The 12,813-nt window shown below is 46.9% G+C and overlaps 1 long non-coding RNA gene across 1 annotated transcript in view; it reads right to left on the bottom strand.

Moving 5' to 3' along the window:
- The window catches only part of LOC309352913, a 911,067-nt gene that overhangs the window by 747,851 nt on the left and 150,403 nt on the right, over positions 1–12,813 (bottom strand). The window lies entirely within an intron of this gene.

Here is a 12,813-nt window from a genome sequence, read left to right as displayed (position 1 = left end):
TCCCAATGTCTTTATAAGGCGCAGTCAGACTTTTTTTTTTTTAAGTATATATTATTAATGTTTTATCCATGTTTTCTGTGACGATGCTCTAAATGGAGAAGATGAAAGCCCTGGAGGCGAATGACCCAGATCCGTGCTTTTTTCTTTTCTTTTCTCTCTCCCACTCTCTAAGATGAAACGCTTGGTTTGACTGGATTGCCAAATGGTTTTGGTTCTCACTGAAGACTGCAGGAAGTGGAACGTTTGTGTTTCTGGGAGTTACTGCAATATCTGTATCATCCCCTTCTAACAGACTACATTTTTATTCTGTTGTATCTAGCCCCACCCCCCGCTTTTCTCTCTCACACAAAACCTTTTCATAACAAAATCTTTTTTAAAAAATAAATAAATCAGTTTTCATTCACTACATAGTTGATACACAATATTCTACTTCCCAGACACATATAAAATCGAAACTCTAAATTACCCAGAGTTGCCAAATGGCCTTTATCCTCCATGGGAGTAGCCAGACTATTTGAGGGGAGGGCAGAAACTCTTATTCGTGTTGGTACCATGAAGTTTCCATGGGTAAATAGTCTCCCCATATATTCATTTTTTTAAAAAAAATGAAGCTAGCTCACTGAATCATTTCTAATACAAGACAGCAATGTAAGCCCCATTGAGCTCAATGGGATTTACATGATAAGCATTGGACTGTGAAAGATGCTGTCATGAGGACTGATTTTTTTCACACATTATGTGATGCATATGTACATATGTTTGTGTGAATGACTATCATCCACATACTGTAGTGAATTTGAAAGTCAACATGTGGGCTGAGCTCCTCAAAAATGGGTACAGACTGGGCGTACAATAGCATGTGTTTTGAATGCACCAATGCATAATCATGTGCAGAACACTACAGTAAGATTCTTGGTCCATCTAGCTCAGTGTTGGCTACACTGACTGGCAGCAGCTCTTGGGGATGCCACAGTTTGAACCTGGGACCTTCGTCATCCAATGCAGCCACTGAGCTGCTGTGAATAATATCCTCTGACCTGGAAGTTGCCCTGTATGGTTTGGCTAGGTGTATAATGAGAGAATGGAGCTCTGCACATGCTCAAAATCACTACAGTGGTACCTCGGGTTACATACACTTCAGGTTACATACGCTTCAGGTTACAGACTCTGTTAACCCTGAAATAGTGCTTCAGGTGAAGCACTTTGCTTCAGGATGAGAACAGAAATTGTGCTCCGGCGGCGCAGCAGCAGCAGCAGGAGGCCCCATTAGCTAAAATGGTGCTTCAGGTTAATAACAGTTTCAGGTTAAGTACAGACCTCCAGAACGAATTAAGTACTTAACCTGAGGTACCACTGTATTAATGAGCTGAGCTATGGTGCCAATTAAGCCTTGCCCCACATCAAAATAAAAGCCAAACTACCCCACTCTTCCAAATACTTTATAACTCTGGTGTGCATGAGTGCACAATATTTAGTGTCTTTCCTCCATATTCATGCTTGCCCAACTAGGACAACTACACAAAAGAATAGAAAGTAAAGTAAAACATAGCTAATTTCCAACCATTCTTCCTCAACAATAACATTATCAAGGGAAGGCAACAGAGCTCAGCTCTTGACTGTCTCCTTGCAGTTCATTACCAATTTTCTTGTTGTGTTCATTCTTGAAACATCAGATTCAACCCAGGAGAGTACATGGGCATGCACAGTATTCCATGTGAACAGGGACTTTGTCATTCATTGCAGTACCAAGGAATGTTTTGGCACACTTTGGATATATGATTGGGTCATGATATGAACACCCCTGGCTAGGCACTTGGTGAGAACTGAGGGTCAGCTGCATGTCCACCCAGCAGAAGCCAAGGTAGTGAACTGTGGGTTGATCTGCCAAACCAGGAAGAAAAGCTCCTCATGGAAACATGCCCTCTGATCCATGAATTTGTCTAATCCTTTTTTTAAACCATCAACATTGGTAGCCATCACTGCCTCCTATGAGAACAAGTTCCACAGTTTCTATGGATTGTGTGGTTTCAGCTCAGCCATGGTTGAACTTTAAACTGTATAGGGGGATACCTAGTCAGTCAGCTTCCCAGATAGATTTGTCCCATGTGTTATGTTCAAAGTGTCCACCAATGTGAAAGGTAAAAGGTAAAGGACCCCTGACAGTTAAGGCCAGTCGTGAACGACTCTGGGGTTGCGGCACTCATCTCGCGTTACTGGCCAAGGGAGCCAACGTTTGTCCACAGACAGTTTTTTTCGGGTCATGTGGCCAGCATGACTAAGTAGCTTCTGGTGAAACCAGAGCATTTACCTCCCCGCTGGAACTGTACCTATTTATCTACTTGCACTTTGACGTGCTTTCAAACTGCTAGGTTGGCAGGAGCTGGGACTGAAAAACGGAAGCTCACCCCATTGTGGGGATTCGAACTGCCGACATTCCAATTGGCAAGCCCAAGGCTCAGTGGTTTAGACCACAGCGCCACCCGCGTCCCAAATATGTGAAAAAGCAGGCCTCAAAGACTCTGTGTGAGTGCCTGGAAATAAATAACGAAAGGAAAGAAAAGGCATTATCTGGATTGATCCCACTTTACTCCCCCCTCTCTCTGTGTTGTTTTGCTAATGCACACACACACACACACACACACACACACACACTTCCATCTGTCTGGTCCACCCTCCCCTACTGACATCTCAAAGTCATACTTCTCCCAATGGTGAGTCGTGGGACATAATTTCATTTAATTTCAGGCTCACAGCCAGACAAGACACAGTTAGCTACCCATGATCAAAATGATAGTTAAAAAACAAAGCAAAATAACAAAAAAGTCAGGTTAAACAAAAGCATGATAGTGAATCATTATTTAGCTACAACCGTGGCCCAATAGTAACACAACAAAACCAGCACATCAATATGCAATATGTTCTGCAATTGCATTGAGCCTTATTGATCTGCCCGTCTAAAGAACATCAGCTTTATGTTACAGGCATACAGAGAGAGGAATAATATAGATGCTCTCCGTGACCCATCAATGCATTCACAGTAGTTTGCAGTGGAAGAGAGCAGGGACCATATCTATCTGCTGGTGCCCATTAGAGCTATGGAGCAGGAGGGAGCTGTCAATTAGCAGCTGCCAAAGGTGTTCTCCCCATTGGGTTTCCTGGGAAATGGGAGACAATTGCAAGGACTTTACAGCAAAACATGCTGTTGCACAGCTTGCAGAAACACATTGATGTCACAGCGATTGGGTGTCCCTTTAATAAGAATCAGGAGGGATAAATTATTAGATGAGGGCAATGTTGCTTTTGATGCAAACTATAGGAAGGCAAAATATACCAAGACTGAGGAGTCTGCAAATTTTGGATCACAGCAAAAGTCTACTTAGTCAACTGTGTCTTGTCTGCTGCAGTAGCCTGCCAAATAAGACCCAGGAAGGCCACAAGGCCCACAAGCAAGTGGAAAATATAGGAAGTCAAGTTTTGTTTATATGCAGCCTCTGACACTGAAATATATTCTGCTTCTAAACTTGGAAGTGCAATTCCTAGCTGGTATCATAGGTCACAGCTATTGACAAACCTATGTTGTTGTTTCAAAAACTCTCATCCTTCATTGTAGAATCATTGTAGAATTGCAGAGTTGGAAGGAACCTCAAGGATTATCTAGTCCAACCCCCTGCAATGCAGGAATCACAACTAAAACATCCAAGACAGATGGCCATCCAACCTCTGCTTTAAAATATCCAGTGAAAGAGAGTCCCGCTCCTTCTGAGGCAGTCTGTTTCACTGCCAGACAGCTCTTACAGTTAGAAAGATCTTCCTATTGTTCAGTGAGAATATCCTTTCTTGTAATCAGTCTGTTGTTAATTGACTGTACATTGTGTGATAACTTCCTTTTGCTCATCCTGGACCCGTCATTCACAGGATGTCCCAAAGTTGTATTTTTGTTTCAAAAACTACAGATACATTGTTTTTGTTCATTCTCTCCAGGCAGTAATCACCATATTAATCACAATCAGCATATATTCTCCACGGTGGACCCCAGCCTTTGGAGTGAACTCCCCACTGAGATGTTGATTCAGCCAGCTGCTAAGAACATATCTATTTATTTGCACTTTCCCTGGCCTCTGAAACTGGTTGAAGAATTCCTAGATCTTTTGTAATTGTGATATATTGGGTGGTAATCTACTCACTCAGCTCAGCTCCACAAAGATTACTGCGAGTGCAATGGGATCCCTCCTTCCCCTCCATTTACCCCCACCTATGCCCCCAAACATGTGGTGTGTGGGTGTGAGTGTGGGTGTGGGAACCCCTTGAACAGATTCAGTGGATGTATAGAGGGGGAGTTCTGCTTTGCCAGCAGTAGACCTATTGTAATCATAGGAGGTCATAGTTGGATTCCATCCATTGCATACAGAATTAGTTCTTTTGCTCTGAATTGCTTTATTGTAAACTATCTTGGCATTCTTTTAGTGTGTGTGTGTGTGTGTGTGTGTGTGTGTGTGTGTGTGTATTCTAATAAATAAATGATACATTGCAACAACACTCGTATTATGCACAGTGCTCAGCAAACCTATCATATTTTGAAGCATTTTTCTTTCTCTCCCAGTATATAGGAAATGGAGAGATTATGATGTAGCTAATTCAATGACCAAGTCTGCAAATGCATTGTCCATTAGAAGAAGAAGAAGAAAAAGATAATATCAGACCTGCTTGAGAAGAGGAGAGTATGGGGTTGGATTTAGCCAGTGCCCTCCAGGTCCCTCTTCAGCTGTCAAAGATCTTATCAGCAGGATTTCAGTCTGTTTGTTTTTCAAATAAAAAGAGATGTGTGTTCATCCCTGTCTCCTCTATGCAGGCTCTGTGAGATTGGAGTCAGTATCTTTCCTCTGTCAAAGCTCAATATTCTATCCAATGCATCACCTTTTTCTCCTTTCCTCAGAGTCTTCTCCTGCTCACACTGTTGTCTAATTTGCACAGAGGATGGAAATGTGGATTATCAGCAGTTCCAAGATGGGGCTCATGGCCGCCATGCCTTTTCTGAAGATTGGGGAACCTGTGGCTCTCCAGGGGTAGTCAGACTCCACCTCCCATCACCCCCAGTCAGCACAGATTATGGTCAAGGGTGATGGGAACTGGAATTCAACTACATCTTGAGGGCCACAGGTTCCCAATCCCTGCTTTATAAATTGTCTTCATGAAAATTCAGAGGCCTATAGATTCTTGATGCAACTTCTTTCCCATCCTAATAATAATAATAATTTATTATTTGTACCCCGCCCATCTGGCTGGGTTTCCCCAGCCACTCTGGGCGGCTTCCAACAGAGATAAAAAATACACTAAAATGTCACATATTAAAAACTTCCCTGAACAGGGCTGCCTTCAGATGTCTTCTGAATGTCAGGTAGTTGTCCATCGCCTTGACATCCGATGGGAGGGCATTCCACAGGGCGGGCGCCACCACCGAGAAGGCCCTCTGCCTGGTTCCCTGCAACTTGGCCTCTCGCAGTGAGGGAACCGCCAGAAGGCCCTCGGAGCTGGACCTCAGTGTCCGGGCAGAACGATGGGGGAGGAGACGCTCCTTCAGATATACTGGACCGAGGCCATTTAGGGCTTTAAAGGTCAGCACCAACACTTTGAATTGTGCTCGGAAACGTACTGGGAGCCAATGTAGGTCTTTCAAGACCGGTGTTATATGGTCTCGGCGGCCGCTCCCAGTCACCAGTCTAGCTGCCGCATTCTGTATTAGTTGTAGTTTCCGGGTCACCTTCAAAGGTAGCCCCACGTAGAGCGCATTGCAGTAGTCCAAGCGGGAGATAACCAGAGCATGTACCACTCTGGCGAGACAGTCCGCAGGCAGATAGGGTCTCAGCCTACGTACCAGATGGAGCTGGTAAACAGCTGCCCTGGATACAGATTTGACCTGTGCCTCCATGGACAGCTGTGAGTCCAAAATGACTCCCAGGCTGCGCACCTGGTCCTTCAGGGGCACAGTTACCCCATTCAGGACCAGGGAATCCTCCACACCTGCCCACCTCCTGTCCCCCAAAAACAGTACTTCTGTCTTGTCAGGATTCAACCTCAATCTGTTAGCCGCCATCCATCCTCCAACCGCCTCCAGACACTCACACAGGACCTTTACCGCCTTCACTGGTTCTGATTTAAAAGAGAGGTAGAGCTGGGTATCATCTGCATACTGATGAACACCCAGCCCAAACCTCCTGATGATCGCTCCCAGCGGCTGCATGTAGATGTTGAAAAGCATGGGGGAGAGGACAGAACCCTGAGGCACCCCACAAGTGAGCGGCCAGGGGTCTGAACACTCATCCCCCACCACCACTTTCTGAACACGGCCCAGGAGGAAGGAGCGGAACCACTGTATGACAGTGCCCCCAGCTCCCAGCCCCTCAAGACGGTCCAGAAGGATGTCATGGTCGATGGTATCAAACGCCGCTGAGAGATCCAGCAGAACTAGGAAACAGCTCTCACCTTTGTCCCTAGCCCGCCGGAGATCATCAACCAGTGCGACCAAGGCAGTTTCAGTCCCATGATGAGGCCTGAATCCCGACTGGAAGGGATCCAAATGGTCCGCTTCTTCCAGGCGTGCCTGGAGTTGTTCAGCAACCACTCGCTCAATCACCTTGCCCAAGAATGGGAGGTTTGAGACTGGGCGATAATTGGCCATCGTGGCCGCATCTAAAGATGGTTTTTTAAGAAGCGGTTTAATAACCGCCTCTTTCAGCGGGTCTGGGAAGGCTCCCTCACGGAGGGAAGCATTCACCACCCCACGAAGCCCATCGCCCAGTCCTTCCCGGCTAGCTTTTATAAGCCAGGATGGGCAAGGATCCAGGAGACAGGTGGTTGGCTTCACTCGTCCAAGCAGCCTGTCCACATCCTCGGAGGTAACAGATTGAAATTGATCCCACACAACTTGACCAGACAGGACTCTAGCACTCTCCCGCCCCGGCCCTGCTCCCACGGTGGAGTCTACTTCTTCCCGAATCTGAGCGATTTTATCTGCAAAAAAATTTGCAAAATCATTGCAGGAGAACATGTGGCCCGTACTGGGCCCCGATGTTACAGGTGGTTCCGCTAAATTGCGAACCACCTGAAAGAGTCTCCTGCTGCTGCTTTCTGCAGATGCAATAGAGGCGGTGAAGAAAGTCTTCTTCGCCGTCGCTATCGCCACTTGGTAGGCTCGACGTTGAGCTCTAACCCGTGTCCGGTCAGATTCAGAATGAGTTATCCGCCACCGGCGCTCTAGCCGTCTCAACGATTGTTTCATTGCCCTCAGATCCGTGGAAAACCACGGGGCTCTCCGGGCTTCATGCAATCGGAGAGGGCGCTTCGGAGCCAAGCAGTCAATAGCCCTGGTTAACTCCACATTCCAGCGGGCCACCAGGGAATCGGCTGAAAGGCCATCAACATGGGATAAAGCATCCCCAACCACTCTCTGGAAACCATTTGGATCCATTAAGTGGCGGGGGCGGACCATCCGAATCGGTCCCACCTCCCTGCAGAGGGGATGGGTCGCGGAGAAGTCCAGTTGCACCAGGAAGTGATCTGACCATGGCACTTCTTTCGTTTCGCTTTTACTTAGTGTCAGATCACCAACATCCGTAGAGGTAAACACCAGGTCCAAGGCATGTCCGCGGCTATGGGTTGGGCCACACTTATTCAGGGACAGCCCCATGGAGGCCATGCTTTCCACGAAGTCCCGAGCGGCCCCTTGTAAGGTCGTGTCGGCATGGATGTTAAAATCCCCTAGGACGACCAAGCTAGGTGTCTCCAGGAGAACATCCGCCACGACCTGAAGCAGCTCGGGCAGGGAATCCTTGGTGCAGCGGGGAGGTCGGTACACCAAAAGGAATCCTGTACTGCCCCTATTGCCCAACTTCCAGAACATGCACTCAGAAAACTGGGTCTTCCCAATAGGACGCCTGGTGCAAACTAATGACTTCCTAAAAATCACTGCAACCCCCCCTCCCCGCCCACATGACCTGGGTTGCTGTGCGTAAGAGAAACCTGGTGGACAAGCAGCGGCAAGGACAGGCCCATCTGCTTCATCCAACCAAGTCTCTGTTACACATGCCAGGTCAAGTCCTCCATCCATGATCAAGTCATGGATGGCAGTGGTCTTATGAGTCATTGACCTGGCATTGCACAGCAGCACTTTCAGGTCATGTGGGTATCCCTTGCTGATTCTAGTATTCATCCGGTCAGGACCAGACCCAGAGGCAGGGATAGTCCTCAGACAACGACTAAACCTGCCTCCTCTGTAATGACATGGTCTGGTCTTAGCGTAACTCCTCCTCCTACCCGTGATCACTGAGATCGGTTGTCCCAGTGCATTCCCCCCTGTGAAGCATATCCCAGCCATTTTATGGGCTGGGGCCCATTCCCCGGCAGCCCTGACCCCTCCCCTTAAGAACAAAATAACCCCTTTAAGAAACAAACAAAAAAAAAACACCACAAATAAGACAATATAAACAAAAAACAATAGAAATTACAAAAATTACAAAAACATAAAATCAAACAAATTCCCAGGCCCATCCTAATCCTAATGAATTCAGCCTTGCCAGCATTGTACCGTGGCCCAACAAATTTTCGAGAACCTCCTCACTGCCTTAGTTTTTTGCAAGTGGCAAAATCAGGCCCATTGAGCTGTGTCTGGCTTAGCCCATGGCAAAAAAACTACCACGTGTCTGTGATGGACTGGGCCAGAGAGGAAACTGGGTAAAGCCTTTGTATTATGAGCTAGTTTTGGCACATACGCCCTCTCCCCTCTCTGATGGCCTGATGGCCCTATAGAGAGGACGGGTGTGTGTGTGCTGCATTCTGCTCCCAGTTCTATGGTTCCCCACCTATGGCTTAGTGGATCCCCATCTATGCAGTTCTATAATGAACTCTGTTCACAGTCTTTTGACAGTGCTAATTGTGATCTGGAAAGTGATGCTTTAAAAAGGATGTCAGGCAGAATGAGAGCCACTTCCCATGTTGACATTCCATCTGTGGTTTGCATGGGAATATCACAGCTGATCATCAACCTTCTTCCTTGCAGGGACCCAGCCTTCTTGCCACTGACCATTATTGGGGCTGGTGCTGTGGTCTAAACCACAGAGCCTAGGGCTTGCTGATCAGAAGGTCAGCGGTTCGAATCCCCGTGATGGGGTGAGCTCCCGTTGCTTGGTCCCTGCTCCTGCCAACCTAGCAGGTGGAAAGCACGTCAAAGTGCAAGTAGATAAATAGGTACTGCTCCGGCGGGAAGGTAAACAGCATTTTCGTGCACTGCTCTGGTTCGCCAGAAGCTGCTTAGTCATGCTGGCCACATGACCTGGAAGCTGTACGCCGGCTCCCTTCGCCAGTAAAGTGAGATGAGCGCTGCAACCCCAGAGTCATCTGTGACTGGACCTAATGCTCAGGGGTTCCTTTACCTTTACTTTACCACACTCCCCTGCTTTCATATGACTTAGGTTTTTAACATTCAGTAACACGGATTGGATCTGGCACCTTCTACATGCCATAGAGCTGTAGGGCAAGTGGTTAAACAGAAATTGGTCAGTTAATCATTTTGGTTCCAATCAATTCATTCACAATTACCTGATTATTAACAGCACAGTCTGGTATTTGTTTACTCTAGCAGAAGTTCCAATATACTCAATGGGATTGCCTTCTAGGTAAGTGCCTATAGGGTGGCATCCTAAATGTGCATCCATTTGAGGATGAATAAAACAAGACTTTTGAAGGAAAGAGGCATTCTCAATCTCTTTTGGGGAGCTGCACTCCTTTATTGCACAAGACACCAGCCTAGAAGGTGTTTTGTTCTTAAACCAAGAGTACTGCCTTTTCTAATATGTGTAAGTATTAATATTTAAAATAATTAACTTCAAAAAGCTGCCTTTTTAATAGAATAAATGTGTTTTTATTCAAACGATTTAATCAACTACACTGCTTAATCTTGCTGTCCTAGTATAATTAGATAGCAGACATTTGCTCAATCTATTCCATGCTGTATTTAGAACCTGGCTTTCTTGTTAAACTCTAAAGTACGGTAAGTGTGTCATGCGGTACAACTAAGTAACATCATGGGCTTGATGCAGTGAAAAGCCCTAGACAGATATGTTGTGCAAGCTCCATCTAGTGTACATATTAGACCCACCAATGGTTCATGAACAAATGATACACAGATTCGTGAACTTTGAAGGCATGAATCCTGGGGCCTAAGTGGAGAAAACAGGGCTAGTAAGACACAGTCCAGAAGCATTTTCTAAATGCTTAGTCACAAAATGTGAAATGGAACATTAATTTCTCTCTCCCACCTCTTTTGCTTTGTTTTATTGTTCTCTGCAACTGTTTTACCAAAAGGTGAAAATCACAAGGAAACTGTATAAATGTTAAGAACATAAGAAGAGCCCTTTTGGGTCAGGCCATTAGCCCATCATAGGTTAGCATCCTATTCTCATAGGGGCCAACCAGCTGCCAGGTCCTGCAAACAGGACCTGGGCGTAACAGAGAGCTAGTGTGGTGTAGTGGTTAAGAGCAGTGGATTTGTAATCTGGTGAACTGGGTTCACTTCCCTGCTCCTCCACATGCAGCTGCTGGGTGACCTTGGGCTAGTCACACTTCTCTGTCTTTGCTGATGCTAGAGAGAGAGGGAGACATGTTGCAGTGCTTGATGTGTGTTTATATGTAAATAAAGAAGATTAGCCAAAATGCTGAGTTCCTGAGGTCTGTTATGCAAGTTGCGCAAACTCTGTGGATCCCTAAGTGTGCCGGTGTTGGTTGGCATCGGTCGCTGTGATGTTCAGACTGAAGAAAGCTTATGAAGCTCCCGAATGATTGACCAGGAGGAAGAGAACATGCCAGTTGGGCATATGTCTCTGCCAGGATCCTACTCGAGTGTAGGCTGAACTCCAGACAGGAACATGTCAGCATGGTGTAGTGGTTAAGAGCAGTGAACTCGTAATCTGGTGAACCGGGTTCGCTTCCCCACTCCTCCACATGCAGCTGCTGGGTGACTTGGGCCAGTCACACTTCTCTGAAGTCTCTCAGCCTCACTCACCTCACAGAGTGTTTGTTGTGGGGGAGGAAGGGAAAGGAGATTGTGAGCCGCTTTGAGACTCCTCAGGGCAGTGATAAAGTGGGATATCAAATCTAAACATTTCTCCTCCTCCTCCTCCTCCTCCTCCTCCTCCTCCTCCTCCTCCTCCTCCCTCCTCCTCCTCCTCCTCCTCCTCCTCCTCCTCCTTCTGTGGTTCCCAGAAACTGGTATTCAGTGGAATACAGCCTTTGACAGCAGAGGTAGAACGTAAGCCATCTGGAAGAACAGCCATTGGTAGCACTCTACTTCATGAATTTGTCCAATCCTCTTTTAAAGCCATTCAAATTAATGGTCATCACTACCTCCTGCGGAAACCAGAGGCCTAGCATGGGCAGGGTGAGGGGGGCTGTTGCTCCGGGGCACAGTTTTTTCAGGGATGCATTTTGTAGCATGGGGCTGAGAGGGCGTCAGGAAGATGCAACAGACATGCACCCGATTGGAAGGGTGAGCACCTGCCCTGTTGCATCCTCTTCACATCACCCTCTGCACCCTGCCCTCCCCCAGAGTATCCAGGCATGTCTGCCCCAGGCACCACAAAGACATGCTGCACTGCTAGTGAGAACAAATCCCATAACTATGTTGTGTGAAGAAGTATTTATTTTTGGTCTGTCTTGAATCTTCCAACATCTTCATTGGATGTCCACAAGTTCTATTGTTCTGAAGCAGGGTGGGGGAGGGAACTTTGCGCTCACCTCTTTCTCTACACCCTAAAGGTAAAGGTAAAGGTAAAGGTAAAGGGACCCCTGACCAGTCATGGACAACTCTGGGGTTGTGGTGCTCATCTCGCTTTACTGGCCAAGGGAGCTGGCGTACAGCTTCTGGGTCATGTGGCCAGCACAACTAAGCCGCTTCTGGTGAACCAGCGCAGAGCACGGAAACGCTGTTTACCTTCCTGCCGGAGCAGTACCTATTTATCTACTTGCACTTTGATGTGCTTTCGAACTGCTAGGTGGGCAGGAGCTGGGACCAAACAATGGGAGCTCACCCCATCGCTGGGATTCAAACCACTGACCTTCTGATCGGCAAGCCCTAGGCTCTGTGGTTTAGACCACAGCGCCACCTGTGTCCCTTCTCTACACCCTACAGAAGTGTATATCCTTCTAAGCTATCTCTTATGCCCCCCCCCCCTTTAATCCAAAAGCCCCAAATTCTTTAGCTGTTCTTATTAGGAAAATAAACTCTCTGGTGGTAGAAGCTGTTCAACAGTGGAAGAGACTGCAGAGAGAGGGGGTAGGCTCTCCTCTACTGTAGATATCAAAGCAAGTGCCAGAGGTCCACCTGCTGGTGTTGATGTGCTCCCATCCTGCACTGTGGATCGTGTATAAAGCAGCAGGTTGGTCTAGATCAGCTGGGGCTCCAGTTGTTTTTAAACTACACTTCCCATCATCCCTGACCACTGGTCTTGCTATCTAGGGATGATGGGAGTTGTAGGACAAAAACATCTGGAGGCCCAAGGTTGGGAAACACTGGTCTAGATGACGTGCAAGGTCCCTTCCAGCTCTATGGTTCCAAAAAACAATTTTTTCTTCCAGAAAGATCTATATGGGGATATGAAATGATTCTAGCATTGTATGCAATCCTGCTGCTGTCTCAGTAACCCAGACAACATGCCTGTAATTTTAAGACAGTATTATGGTCCCAAGACACTGCGAAGCTGTTGACTGAGAGGAGACTGGCCTTTTGAGTTCATGGCCACAATGAATTTTGAACCAGGGAGCCAT

This window comes from Podarcis erhardii (genome assembly GCF_964252035.2).
Source record: "Podarcis erhardii genome assembly, chromosome: 11".
Taxonomy (NCBI): Eukaryota; Metazoa; Chordata; class Lepidosauria; order Squamata; family Lacertidae; genus Podarcis; species Podarcis erhardii.
Note: the sequence above shows the minus strand (reverse complement) of the source record. Positions and strands in the feature narration are given on the sequence as shown.